Here is a 15,952-nt window from a genome sequence, read left to right as displayed (position 1 = left end):
GTTAGCAGTAAGGCCTTCACCCAGGGTGATCCTGAGGGAAATTTTCAAAATGATCCTAAGAAGAACAGAAGGGAGGGTATTGGTGCACAAACATAATCAAAGCACATTATGTACATGTATGAAAATTACCAATTAAAAAGTTAAAATATCATATGCCACACATACATTTCCAGGTACACATACACCAAAGTTCCTGCATTCATTGAAAATTTGGAAAGAAAACTAATGTTTGTTTTTTTTTAATTCTTTTTTTTGAAATATGTCATTTATTTATTTATTTCAGAAAGAAAGAGGCGGATATACACAGAGGGAGAATGGGCATGCCAGAGCCTTTAGCCACTGCAAAGGAACTCCAGATGCACGTGCCACTTTGTACATCTGGCTTATGTCGGTACTGAGGAATAGATGCTGAGTCCCTTGGATTTACTAGCAAATGCCTTAACCACTAAGCCATCTCTTCAGCACCCCATTTTTGAGGCAGAATCTTGCTCTAGCCCAGGCAAACCTGGAATTTACTATGTAGTTTCAGGCTGTCCTCAAACTCACAGTGATACTCCTACCTCTACCATTCCCAGTGAGTTTCTCATTCTTCACAAGAGATGTATTTATTTATTTATTATTAATTAGTTTGTGCTCAGTGAATACAGTCAAGTTGGTACCATTGTTAGTCTCATCCATGTTCTACCTCCTCCTTCTCACCTCTCCTTGTTGAGGTATATGGGTCATGCATTGTGGAGTTAGCCCACAGTTATGGGTAGGAGAAATGTCTCTGTGTATCATGACCCAACACATGAGTCTGACATTTGTTCCTCCCCCTCTCCTGCAAAATTTCCCTGAGCCATGTTGTGTTCATTGTGGGACTGCTTCAGTGCTGAGGTGTTGGGAGTCTCTGGATCTCTGGATATCTGATTTGGTAGGAGTTGATTGTTCTCTATGTCGATGTTCTTCAACCTTGTGCTGATACCCGGTTCACTAAGAAAATAGCACCCTTGCTTATTTGACCAATTATTCTTAGTTTCATATGGGCCCCTTTTGAGGTATGATGGTGTGGTTCTCTCCTTAGTATCTGTGTCTATCTGAAAAAGAGAAGCAGATTCTCCAACAGAGAGTAAAGTTAGCACCAGACAAATGAGATAACCCTTATTTTGTTAGAGAGAATTTAATAGTTGTAGGCCCTCTTGTAGCCCACGATTGGTGGTAGCTTGATAATGGAGAGTGGAAGTGTTATTTAGACAAGGTTCTGACTTGTTTCCCAGCTCCAGCTACAGACACTATTCCACTGAGCAGATCAGTTAGCCATATCAAGAACAGCTTGTTTCCCACCATGGCTGCACGCCACTATTGTACTTATGTGAGCATCATGGCAGGTTATTTGCTGCTAAGTAGGTTAGACCATCAGTTACTTGGACAGATATTGGTCATTTTTCCCCACTCACCCATGTAGCACTGACTGTCTTGAGACTAACTCTCTTCCAGCTTCCAGCCATGTCATTCCATTTTACGTGTTGACCACATAAGGTGTCTTCAGCACTAGGTTCTTACCACTAACCTTTGATGGGTCATCAACTACTCAGACAGAAATCTGTTTTTCTTTTAGGAAACCTTGTAGGTCCCTCTGATCAAAAGCTCATTGTGGATGATAGCCACCTGCTGGTACAGGGAGTCACAGGACAGTGCCCACTAAGAGAATGAAGAAAAAGATAACTAATATAAAAGAGTTAGAGAGAAGAGAGAGAGAGAGAAGCTATAGAAGATTAAGGTCAGTGTTCATCATACCCTCTCCAGTGCCTTGTGATTTAGGTGTTCCTTCTAAGGGCCTGGTGAAGGTTCAACCATTTGGTCTGCCTTTTAGCATGTAGAATTTTATTGTACCATTGCCATTTGCATCTACATTTGTGATCCCACCCCTTCCCTTGCCCTCCTCTCCCTCCCCACCCAACCTATTGTCTAGTCCATGAGATGCTTGCTGGGTATGTCAGCAACTTGGGTAGATTCAGGTTAAGTGATGTAGATGAGTGAGACTATGTGGTGATTATCTTTCTGTGATTGGGTAAGTTCACTGAGAATGATCTGTTTCAGGTTCTGAAACATACTCCAGAAAAATCTTCCTACTGAGTCACATTAATTACATTAGTCTTTTGGTAAACAAAAAGAAAACTGGAATATTTTTGAAGATCACTTGAAATAAATAATTAAACAGTAGGAAATATTAAAAAAATATTTTTATTAGAATAGCCTGTTCAATTAGCATCAAAGAGTTGCCAAAAGAGTCCTAAGGCTACAGTGACAGCTTGTGCTACAGTTTATTTCAAAACAATATTCTGTCTGCATACATGTTACTACATTTATAACTCATAACTTTATCTCATAGCAGGAAAAGGCAATTATTTCTTTTTTCCCTGTTGTAGTCAGTATCACTAGTAAGATATGTTCTTAAAGAGTATTTCTATATAGGTAGGTGCTATCAAAAGAATATTAATATTAAACACATTCAGCTAATTAAACAAAGGATATTCAAGTCTGGAGAAAAGTATTTTACTTTTCCATAAAATGGGCTTTTTCAAGTAGAACACTGCCACAGTGAGATTTTCAAGTAGAATAGTTGTGTTGTTTCTGGTCTTTCTAAACCTTTTAATCAATCACTTGATTTTGTTTCTGAATTCCCATTCATCTCGTTGGGCTGATTCTACTACACTTTCTGCTCAGGAAAAGAAAGAAAGAAAATCCTGTGTTGAGTTCAGACTTCTGTTGCTGCCTTGCCGTGCCAGCCTGCACCTGCCCTTCCCTCAGAGTTGCCTTGGGTGATTTTCTAAGCCCCCTCTCCCTTCTCTGGCACTTCTTTCTTCCCAGAACTCCAGCAAGCATTTTCCCCATCACCGACTCTGTCTATGTAAGACCCCAGGGGGACATGTTCCTTCAAATCTGAAAATTTATGGAGGCATTTCTCCGGTGTCATTTTCCAACATTCAGTTACAGATCAATTCCTTCTTTCTGTTGGTTTCCCCACACGGACTATAAGCTTTTGTTTCTTAACAAATAAATCTAATCTGGCATCAGTGTGATCTCTCATCTAAGGCGAGGGTGAGCTGCCATCGCCAGACTGATAGCAGCCGTCTCCTCACAGCACAGCGTGCTGACAGCGGAGATGCTCCAGCCTCTCCAGCGACTCCATCCCACCCACCTAAAGTCACTGAGCGGGGCTGCTCCTCTTGAATTACGTTTTTTGGTTAGACTTGCTAGTTGTTTGTTGGAGTTCATTGTTGCATTTGATTATATCTTCTTTGAGTTTTTTCCACTGACAATTTAGATCAATTCTTGCTGGTCTCCTCCATTGCCTTTATCTTTCTATCAAGTTCATTTAATCTAATTTAAGATTTTTTTTTCCAGAAATGTATTGAGTTCTTTTTGCTCATGTGTTCCTGTTTCCTTTAGTCATGCTTTGAGTTTATCATTGAATTCTTTCTGTTGCTTTTCCATTTGGAAAAAAAAAAATCTATGCTGGTCTTGGAAGATGCCTTGATAGGTAACATCCTAGCCACACAAGCCCAAGGAACTGAGTTTGGATCCCTAGCGTGTATGTAAAAGCCTTGGGCAGGGGTGTATGGCTGTGACCCCAACACTTGGGATGTGAAGCAGGAGGGTCCTCACGACTCGCTGGCTGGCTAGTTTAGCTGAATAGGTGAGTTCTGAGTTCTATGAAAGCCCCTTTCTCAAAAACCAAGATGGAATACATGTATGAAATATAGCAAAACATCGACCTCTGGACTCTATACATGTACACATCTACCCACGCATATGGCCTCACAGATATGAACTAACTCACACACCTGCATATCACACGTCCATACGCAAGCAATAAAGAAACAAACCCCCATGTCAACTTCTACTAAACACTTCTTAGCTCTGCTTTCAGTTTTGGCTTAGGTGGATTCCTTACTCTTGCTGCCACTTCATGGCGTTCTGTGCATTTCTTTTCTGTAGCATTGAGCATGTTGGTGACTTACCTGTATGTTTTCTTTTCTCCTCAGAGAATGTAAGTTTTGGAAGAGAAAGAATCTGCTTCTTTATCCATCTTCTAATCTTCTAACTCTCAGCTACTAGTAGAACCATCGGCATGAAATTTCTGCTCTGGTGGTTATATTAATGAATAGACTAGCTGTTCCTTTCCATTATAAATGTTCAGGCTTTGGGCAAAGCCTCTCTGCCCCTAATAACTATGTAAGATGTAGCTCTTTGTTCTTCAGCAAAATCCTGCTTCTTTCCCTTAGACACATGTAGGAACCTGGGTTATAATGTTTAATTTATATGGGAATAAGTCTGGTCATAAATGGAATTGATTAGTGAAATTTTAATTCATCCCTAGGGATATTATTGCAATAGAAGCATCCGTAGTTCCAAATGTGCTATATTTCAACATTAGCCCTGGGGTAGTTTCTAAGCATTTTAAAAAATAAAACATTGTCTCATTTATTTTTCTTCACTATCTGTATCTGTCTCTCTCTCTCTTTCTCTCAATCTTTCTCTCTCTCTTTCTTGCCCCATCTCTTTCTATTTCCATATTTCATTTTCACTACATAATTGAACAAACTAGAAAAAATGCTAAAAGTAACTTATGAAATAACATCAAATGCAATCAGTCATTAGAATTTAAAATTCTTATTCTAAAGAAATATTATTTATTATAATTATACATATAATAAAGCTAACATTTACCAGCAGAAGAGATAATATTTTATTAAATATATGTTTTAACAAATGTTTAATTTTTAAACCAAGTCATGGCATGCACCATACTATGAGTTAAAATGTTAAATTCGTATCTTATTCCTTTTGCTTTCTTTCTACACTTCTTTTTTAATTTATTCCCAGACAAATAAGCTAATGTTATTTATGCACATAGTATACAGTTATAAAAAATTAGAGTTTTTCAACTTTTGTTGAAAATCAAGAGATTGTGGGCATCTTCTGCATGTGGGGTGAATAGGGCCCTGTTCCCTGGAGTGGTTTCTCAAGGTAGAGTCCCCTAGTCCAGACAGATCTGGAACTCACTATGTAGTCTCAGGGTGATCTCAAACTCACAGCTATCCACCTACCTCTGCCTCCCAAGCACTGGGATTAAAGGCGTGCACCACCATGCTCAGCTCTTTTTATTTTTTTCTATTTGCTTAATCTTTTAATAATTTTCACTCTAAAAGGTTTTGCTCTCCGACCTTGCACATTGCTTCTTTCTTCTATTACCTTTTGCTGTTTCGTGGTGTTAATAGTTTTTGGGTCTACAGTCCTCTTGCTGACGTAACATCCTGTGCAAACTGTGCCAAAAATCCCATATCCCTTACTAATTCTATTCATAGCTTTACTAATAAGAACTTATGGGCTGGGGAAATGGCTTAGTGGTTAAGCGCTTGCCTGTGAAGCCTAAGGGCCCGGGTTCGGGACTCGACTCCCCAGGACCCACATTAGCCAGATGCACAAGGGGGCACTTGCATCTGGAGTTCTTTTGCAGTGGCTGGAAGCCCTGGCGTGCCCATTCTCTCTCTCTCTGTTGCTCTCAAATAAATAAATGAAAATAACAAAAAAATATATTTAAAAAAAGAACTTAGACAATTCTTCCACTTCTCTATTTTCTCCAACTTATTATGAACAATATAGTGATAACTATTAAGAGTGATTATTGACCACTTATCTGGTTTATGTACCTCTATTTTGATGTTAAAAGTTGAAACAACTTGTGACTTATATCTGAATAGTTTTTAAAATTTAATTTGTTGCTCAATATTTTTATAGCTATTATTCATTACCAGCAAAATAATTCCCTGTTTGGGGAGGGGATAGATCTTAAAGAAGATAAAGAGACAATGGGATATCTTGGCAGGCTAAAGCAGTCAGATGCTGAGTTATTCAGCCAGAAGTACCAAACACATTTGGGAATTACTTTTTTTTTTTTTTTTTAGGTTTTTCGAGGTAGGGTCTCACTCTGGTCCAGGCTGACCTGGAATTAACTCTGTCATCTCAGGGTGGCCTTGAACTCATGGCAATCCTCCTACCTCTGCCTCCCGAGTGCTGGGATTAAAGGCATGCGCCACCACGCCCGGCTTGGGAATTACTTTTAAAGACATCATGGATGTTGCTGACAGGCACTCCACAGGAGTGGCAAACTCCCAACCTCGCACACTTTGTCTAGGCATGGCTGTCGTAGTCCATATAGGTAGAACTAGGCAGCTGATTGACAGCTGTGTGAATGAGGCTGACCTATGTTGCCATACTCATTAAACCCGGAGATCTTCACATGTCTACTTGCTTCTGCCATATCACCATTTGTGGATGGTTTGCTTGTGCCAAAGAGGTATTGAAGTCTCTGGAAGCAAGTTTTCTCATTTCTCCTGTGGGAAGACAGTGTAAGAAATAGAAATGATACTATGAAAGCTGTTGAATAATGTGTGAGTATAACTCCTACTGTATAGTACTTAAACTGTCCATCTTCCACCAATGCTGAATCATAGCATAATACAACTGGCCATATGAAGAGGCAAAACTTCACCAGTACTTGCTTAAGGTTGATGCTGAACAAGAAAAATTAAATCGACATGAAATCTCTTAACTGGGAGAGAAAAAGCATACAGATTTATATAAATTTTCTGTGGCATGAGAACTCTGATAACAAAATAAAAATTGAAGAACTTGCCAAATTCAAATGTTTCTGTATTAATTGAGAAAGGAGAGCCATTTCAGAAATATAGACCTTGTGCAGAATGTAAAGGAAGGTAAATATTTTAACAATATCTCTTTGTACAGAATTTTCTTTGCTATAACTCTTTTTATAAAGGGTGGAAACTCCTTTTTTAGTTTTTATTTTGCAAGTAGAGACAGAGAGACAGACAGAGAGAGAGAGAGAAAGAAAGAAAGAAAGAAAGAAAGAAAGAAAGAAAGAAAGAAAGAAAGAAAGAAAGAAAGAGAGAGATTGGGAATGTAAAGGCCTTTAGCCCATACAAACTCCAGTTGTATGTGCCATTTTGTGCATCTGGCTTTACATTGGTTCTGGGGAATCAAACCTGGGCCCTTAGGATTTGCAGGCAAGCACCTTAACTTGAGCTAAGCTATCTCTGCTTTGCTATAATTCTTCATCAAACTTTCTTGGCCTGTATTTTTCATGGTAGAAGGAGGACACATACACATAGTTTTGTTTCCTATTTTCAGAAAGAAGACGAGAGATTAGTATGCCCCTTTCTACATTTGCTATTTGTCAAGTATCTTTGGCTCACTTGTGCCAAAACAGCATACTTGCTGTACATATTTTACCAGCTTGCAACCACTCTCCTTTATTAAGACATAAATACACACTCACTCTCCCCTGTATTAAATAGCACAGATCAATGTCTGTATCTTGTATCCTAAAACATCTTCCTAATTGAAATAATTTCTCTTAAGGGAGACACATTTAGAAGTCTCAAAGTACAATACAGATTTGTAGGGATTTAGGAAGTTCCAAATGAATGGGGAATAAATGGGAAGTTAGTGAAGGCTCAGAAAGTAAACAAATCATAGGATGTAAAGACCTCATAAGTCTCAGGAAGTTCCTGAAACTAGCAAGGTTTACAGGAACCCTCCCAAAAGTTATATAAGGAGAAAGAACTGGGGAGAAGACTCTTCTACCAGCCGATTTCAGTGAGCCCAGAGATCCGGTATCCTTAGGTCATCATTTAGTTTTTTGGGGTTGTTGTTCTGTTTTTTCCAGGTAGGGTCTTAATATAGCTCAGGCTGACCTGAAATTCACTATATAGTCTCAGGGTGGCCTCAAACTCACAGCATCGATCCTCCTACCTCCGCCTCCCAAGTGCTGGGATTAAAGACGTGCACCACCACACCCAGCCACATAGGCTTTTAATGGAGTGGGCTTTTCCATAAACACAACTGCCTGTAAATTGTTCACACTCCTATAAGCAACTGGTGGCCCATACTCCCTTGTACAACTCCCATAAATTCATTGGTTCAATAAACTAGACTTGAGCAGAATTGCTTGTTCAATCTGTTGATGGCTCTGTTGATGGGCTGAATAGACATTAGGTGTAGGCAGGAAGAAGTTAACATGACATTACAAGATGGTTGTAAATGGTTTTAGATCTGGTTTTGTTATTTCACTCCAATCTCATGTTTCTATCTATAATCGGTGGGTTATGCAAAATGTCAAAATGACTGTCTCACACTATATGCACCAGTAGAACACAATAGTTATAATGGTGAAATTTCTAAATATAAGTTTGTGTGCATGTGCATAGGTGTTTGCTCACATCTGTATATGTGTGAGGGCATGTGCACCTTTGTGGTGGCCAGCAGATGTCTATCTTAAGAGTCACCCTCAGGAATGTTGTCTACCTCTTTGAGACAGAGCTTCCCATTGATATGGAGATTATCAATTGGGCAAAACCTGCTGGCTAAGAAGTCTTAATGACCTGCCTGTCTCTGCCTTCTACAGGGCTAGGATTAAAGATTGAAGGTTACAAACCACTGTCCTTAGCATTTTTATGTGGGTACTGGTGTTTGAACCTTGATCCCATTGCTTGCAAGGCAAGTACTCAAATGACTAAGTCATTTCCCTAGACCCTATAAACATCAACTTAAATATGTAGATAGCACAACATTAGCCATGCATGGATTTGAAAAGGGAAAGATTTTCAGTGAGTTCGTGAGAATGGAATGAATGGAAACGTCCAGAGCAAGAGCAGACATGATTCAGAACCTGAGAGGGCCACCTTGGGTTCTAGCAGTACTGCGACTCTGGAAAAAAAAAAATGAAAGCACACTGTGAGGGCTGACTGGGGGCTTTTGAAGGCTTTGAAATGGAGGAGTATGGCTATATTGGTGGCAGAATGGAGGGAGAAGTAAGGAAGTTTGAAATGTAACCTCATTTTTCAGATAAGCTAGAACCAGCAGGCTGTTTTATTTGCTTATTTATTACTATTTTTTTATTCACAAGGTTGTAGGATGAGTGTAATCTCCAGGCAGACTGTTCAAGCTTGTGGGGCTGTTCACAATCTCCAGTCTATTGCATCATTTAGGTGGGCCTCCTGGAATCCTCCAGGGTCTAACTCCAACTCACCATCCAATGCTTTTTCCACCCTCATCTCGTATCTCAGCTGCTTCTGGTCCTTTATGTGATGAGAGTCTGATTATTATTTTCTTTTTGGAGGATTCTTAGCCTATATGTTCTTTCCTGAATGAAGTCATTACAGTCATCCTGACACTTTAGTCATTGTCTGCTTTTTTGAATTTTTCTCCTTGTGCCTAGCCGTAATAACACTGGCGCAGGAGAATTTTGCAGGGAGGATAAGTGAGTACCACTTTCACTTCTATGTCTCCGATTTTTCAATCATGCTCTTTGAATGTGGGAGAATTGCATGACGTATTGGCTTCTCGGTTGGAACGCCTATCATGGTATTTGTAATCCCTCAGATTCCCAAGGTGCCCGTCAACTGAAGCATCTTCTATGGCTATTAACACTTTTCTCAGCGGTCACTTAGTTCTGGATGATATGATATGTTAGGAGAGAAGTGCATTTCCTAAGAAATAGCTCAATGCTTTATGTTTTAATGTGAAAATGGGTATTTTTTTTTTTTGTCAGTGTCAGACACAAGTATTGTGAATATGGAGCCATTCTTCTCCAAATGTTAGGAAAGAATATCTTACTAAAAGTGAAAATATTGATGATCATAAAAAATGTCTAAAGGCTTTAGATCCAAACCTGCAGAAAATGGTTTCTCTAGCTTGCTGAAGTTAGTAATAGCTCTGGCTGATGGTTATTGAGCACTTAGTTCATGCTGCATACTTTGAAATGTGAAACCATATTTTATTCTAAAATAAATCATTATATGAGGAGAATACAACTGCAACTTATAGAAAGGGACATCATTTGAAAAAAGCAATGTCACTTGACTAAGAGCAGCTGCTTTAATGAGAGAGGTGTTCTTGATTCCACAGCCTAGCTTTTAACTGTAAGCCACACTTCCTGACTTCATAGAATCATAAAAATACATGTCTACTCAACACTGATGGCAAGTATGAAAAGAATTTCTGCATGAACTTTTCAAGACTTTCATTCATTACTTATAACAGAGTAGATTTGTCTCTTACTTTCCCTTCTTGATGGCTAGAGTTGAACCTGCTATAAGTTTTGGTTTGGTTTTTGTATGCTGGGAAACAAAGATCATCCTTTTGGGGGTAGCTGCTATTCTTTGTCCAACATATAGCTGACCAAACTATATTGGATAGATGTCTTTTCACCTATATAAAATGTATTAGTCCAAATGACAAGTAGCTGGGTAATAACATGAACCATTTAAACATGTGTGTTACAAAAATATATGTTGGGAATGGGAAGAATGATCAGTGGTTAAAGACTCTTACTTGCAAACCCTGCCAGCCAGGGTTCAATTCAATTCCCAAGATGCTCACGCGAGTCAGACATAAGACAAAGTGACACAGCTTGCTGCATTCATCTGTAGCGGCAAGAGGCTTTGGCATTCTCATAACACATACACACATGTGCACATGCACACAAATCAAGAGATCTTAAAAAGAAATGGGTTAAAATATTAAAGCCAGTCATTAAACATTTTATAGGATCAAAGGGACTAAGTAACACTAACATTGATGAGTTCAAAAAGAGATCGTACTAATCAATGAGTTTGAAAGGGAAGACTACCGAAGCTTTGATCAAAGCACCGCTGCTGTGCAGTTATGTGATCATGGCGAAGCTACCTGAGCTTCTCCCTGCCCAACTCTGTACTTATTCATTGCAGGTGATAGTGCTAACATTGTTATTGGTTAAGAATTAAATGAATTCATATATCGATTGTACTTTTCATATTGTGATTTCTTTTCTTCCTCTAATGAATATGGACAATTTGGATATTTCAGAAGACTGCAGTTCTCCTGTGGTGCATTATCTTATTCTAACTAAATAAGAAATGCATTTCAAAACAAATTCACTCAGATATCCATCTGATGGGTATTGCAGTCAGGTTTGCATTGCTGGTAGAAATTATCCAACGAAAAAAGAAGAAAAAAAGTTTATTATTGTGGCTTACTGACTCTAGGGGACGCTCCAAGATGGCAGGGAAAAATGATGGCATGAGCAGAGGGTGGACAATTGCAACAGGAAAGTGGGCCAACACTAGCAAGGGGAAACTGGCCATAACATCCATAAGCCTGCCCCCAACAATACACTTCCTCTAGGAGGCATTAATTCCCAAATCTCCAACATCTGGGAACCTAGCATTCAGAACGCCTAAGTTTATGGGAGATACCTGAATCAAACCACCACAATGGGGTTCTGGTCAATTTCGGAACAAATAACCTAAATAGAAGATACTATGATGGACAAGCAGAAATTTCATATTTTTGATTATGGCAGAAGAACAGACTTGGTGGAGACAAGTTCTGTGAGATAATGAGCTATGAACTTGAGTGAACATCCTCCCTTTGGCTTCGTGACAGGCTGATATTCATGGTATGAATTGTAGACACCTTGCTCATGGCACCCAACCTCACCTAAATCATTCTGCTATTATGCCCATAGTCACATAGCTTCTCAGTTGAACTTATGAATTTATGATAGCCTGTCTCTGATCTTTACAATATACTGTTAATAGGGTCAATTCTTTGTGCTAGGTAATATTTCTAGGTCTCTTAAGAGATGTCAGTCCATCCATGCTTTACACCTACGAGTATCTATTAAAAATATATAATTCTTTTCCTATAATACTCTACAGTTTCATAGTTATCCTACAAAGAAACTAAATGACAACGAAATAGACGACTGACTTATGAGAATGTAAGAGGTTATGCTATAACCATTATAAAAACCACTGCTAGTGCTTAGTTCAAATTACATCACCATTTGACACAAAACAATATTTCAGTCATGATTTTATCATGAATAATTTTTAAAACATGTATTTTCTGCTAAATAAGTCCAGTAGTACCAAATTATATCACAATTACAATAACAAGTAATGCAAGCTGACAAAGTATGAATTTATGAATCTGTTTTTAAAACTGCCATCATTTTTCTACAATATCAGCACAGTTTCTAAGTAAGTTAATTGAATATACTGTGAATTATTCATTTGTCTTTCATTTACTTTGATTTGAATATATCATTTTCCTAGGGTGTTTTTGTGGGTCCTGTATGTGTGTCCTAGGCACTTGTATGTTTAGATGCAATGCCCCATGTGCTTGCCTTGAACTCCTGATCCGCTTTCTTCCATCTCTGGATTTTTGGAATTTCAGGCCTGCATTATCACAACTGTTTTTATTTTATTCACTTTACAGAGAGAGAGAGTGAGAGAAAGGCAGATAGAGAATGTGTGTGTCAGACCTCTAAGCACTGCAAACGAACTCCAGAAGTATGTGTCACCTTGTGCATCTGGATTTACTTGGTTACTGGGGAATCGAACTGGGGTCTTTGTCTTTGCAGGCAAGTACCTTAACTGACAAGACATCTCTCCAGCCCTGGTTTTAGTTTGTGAGATTCTGGGGATCAAATCTATAGCTTTGTGCCTGCTAGGCAACTGTGCCACCAACCAAGCCACAAGCATAACAATGCAATTTGAAACATTTCCTATATAATGATTCATTTGATCCTCACAGCAGTCTATAAGTAGATATTGTTATTAATCACATTTTCCAATTAATGAAAGAAAAGCAAAAAATAAAAACTGAGTGCATCCTACCTGAGGATTTCTGTCCAGTTACCTGTAGAGCCAGTGTTTAAGTTTAGTGTCATCAACCCTGAAGCACTTGCCCACATGTTTTATCAACCCCTGAAAATTTTTATGAATCTCCTCTTTATGTCATATGCCTTTGCAGGTTCTCTTTTTGGCATCATCACAAGCGTTCCCTTGGTGAGATGGTTCCTGGCTAAGTATACACATTCCATCCTGCCTTCAGTTTCAGCTTCACATTACTGCTGCAACGTAGGACGTAGTTCAAGTTCAGAGGATATAGCCATTTTATGTTGCATAGTACCTCCCTCAGTATTCATGATTTATGTGATTGAAGTACCTTTTGACATCCACTTCTTCAGAGATGTTACAGAAAACTGAGTCAGACCTAGATGGTGTCAGAGGTAAAGTGGAGAAGTATCCTCATAAAGCAAGATGCACAGGGCAACACATGCATCTGGATTGCTTTAGCAGTAGCTAAGAGGTCATTGCATGCCCATTCTCTCTATCTGCCTCTCTGTGTGTGTGTCAAATAAATAAAACAAAATAAAATCTACAATCCACAAGGGATACAAAATGTTGTATTTGCATTCCTGAGTTTGGATCACATGCTCATGGTAATAATTCTGTACCATTCATTTTTTAATATTTTATTTTATTTTTTATCTATTTGAGAAAGTGGAGGGGATAGAGAGGGAGAGAGAGAGAGAGAGAAAGAGAGAGAGAGAATGGGCATATCAGGGCCTCTAGCTGCTGCAAGCAAACTCCAGATATATGTGCCACCTTTTGCCTCTGGTTTAAAGGGCTCCTGGGGAGTTGAACCTGGCTTTTTTAGCTTTGTAGGCATGCACCTTAACCACTAATCAATCTCTCCAGCCCACCATTTTTTTAAATGTCATTATTTAATTTTTCTTTGTGGAGAACAAACTTTCATGGAGAGGGTAGGGACATGACTCAGTAGTTAAAGTGCTTACTGTGAAACTCAGAATTGCTGAGTTCACATTCCTAGACCTCACATAAATGCTGGAAGCTGTATGGCAAGGAGAAAGGGGGAGAGAGAATTTCCAGGAAGTCATGGACCAGCCAAACTCGCAATCGGAACTGTAGTGGACAACTAGTGATTATGCCTTAGAGGGTGTGGAAGGTTAGTGACCAAAATGTTGCCCTCTAACTTCCACCCATGCATCACAGCTCATGTGCTCACACACACACACATACACACACACACCATATTTTCATAGCAAATAAATGTCAAAAATTACACTGTATATCTAGGCTAGTTCCATTTTCTAGCTATTGTGAATAGTTCAGCAATAACCATGAATATGCAAGTGTCTCTTTGTTAAGAGTTAGAGTCCATTGGGTATATGGCTAGAAGTGGTATAGCTAGACCATGTTTTGCTTCTTTTTTGTAAAATTTCTACACTTATTTCCATAGTGGGTATACCAGTTTACACTTGCACCAATAGCAAGTAAGCATTCCTCCCCCCTATAATTGCCAGCATTTCTTGCCATTTATTATGTTAATGTTGGATATTCTGACTGAGAAGTGATGAAATTTTAAAGTTAATTTTACTTAGGTTTCCATGAAGGCTAAGGATATTGAATACTTTTTAAAGTGTTTGTTGGCCATTTGTATTTCTGTTTTGAGAAATACCATAATATAGGCACAGTTGTATAAAGTAACTATTTTATATTAGACTAAAAATTTTATGCATAAGCACAGATATTTTCTACTTTTGAAGAGTTTTGTTTCTTACACATTAATGTTCTACATTTTATGAATCAAGGTTGCCCAGCATTATGTACTAAACAAAACGACACAGCTGCCTCTACTTGTTTCCTTACAATTAGGAGCTGAAATATATTTTAAAAATAAGATGCCCCTTGTACTAATTTGGAAGTTGTTTTTTTGTTTTGTTTTGTTTTGTTGTTGTTGTTGTTACACTTAGTATTTACCTGACTTTGAACACCTAGAGGTGTGGCTTTCTTCCTTGGTACTCACCTTCCTACTTATTGCATATGAGATTCTTTATCAATGCAAACGTTTTAGAACTTGATGAAATAAAGCATTGAGTTTGAGAAATAAAGGTATATCTAAAAGTTTAAAATAAATTTATTTATTTGCAAGCAGAGAGAATGAGAATAGGCAAGTAGGTGTGCCATTGCCTCTTACCACAACAAAGGAACTCCAGATTTACGTGCAACTTTGTGCATCTGGCTGTACGTGTGTACTGGTCAATCAAATCTGGGCTGTCAGGCTTTGAAAACAAGTGCTTTTAACCACTAAGCCATCTTTACAGCTCTCTGAAATAACATTTATAAATTGAATCCATTTTATAATTGAGGAATGATGTTTTTCCTTAACAATATATTAATATACATAAAAAAGGTTATACAATGTTTTAATTAAAATAATGTAAAATTTGATATTAAAATATTATTTTCAATTTAATGTAAACCTGAAAGGAGGGTATTTTATATTTTAATTTCAATCATTCTGTAAACATTCACAGGAACCAAAGTTGTCCATAAAAAAACACACTCTTGACTTTGTTTTCATAAAGAAAATGAAAAGATGCAATTATTTAGCTGATTGAATTTATTTAAATTTGTAAAAATAAAACATTACAATATACTTTAATTTACAGAAATGTGTTTTATGTGTCCGACTGTTGTAATATGAGCACTTTTTTCAGCAAAAGTTTTGAAAATTGACTGTTTTCCCAATATGTTTAATAACTTTATGATTATTTATGAAAGATAATATTATAGAATTTCTGTGAAAAAATACTAAATCAATCTCATAACTGTAGATCTCACTTAGGTATCTTTTAGTAAGATAATATCACAATGTTCAAAATGTTATGTGCATATAGACATGCTTTTTTATCTGATAGCACCATGAGCTAAGATTTGTAATTTCAATGTCAACATGAAATAAAATGTAGAATCTATTCTTATGCTTTTCTTCCTGATATTTTTTCCTTCAGGGACAAATAATTCTTTCAGTCACCTAAGGCTATAGTATTCACTCAATTTCAACTTGACATAAAAATCAGGCATTATATGTGCACATAAATAATAATGTTAATGTATTCATTCCAAAGAGCTGATTTTGTAGAAGCAATCTCCTTTCTGGGGATAAAAGCTTTCATTCATCCATTTAATTATTAGTTTCTGTTTTCTTTTACTCATCTACCCACCCATATTCACATTTACTGTATAATTAG

The sequence above is a fragment of the Jaculus jaculus genome, chromosome 11 (assembly GCF_020740685.1).
Source record: "Jaculus jaculus isolate mJacJac1 chromosome 11, mJacJac1.mat.Y.cur, whole genome shotgun sequence".
Lineage (NCBI taxonomy): Eukaryota > Metazoa > Chordata > Mammalia > Rodentia > Dipodidae > Jaculus > Jaculus jaculus.
The sequence above is the reverse complement of the archived record's forward strand: the minus strand, read 5'-3'. Positions refer to the sequence as shown.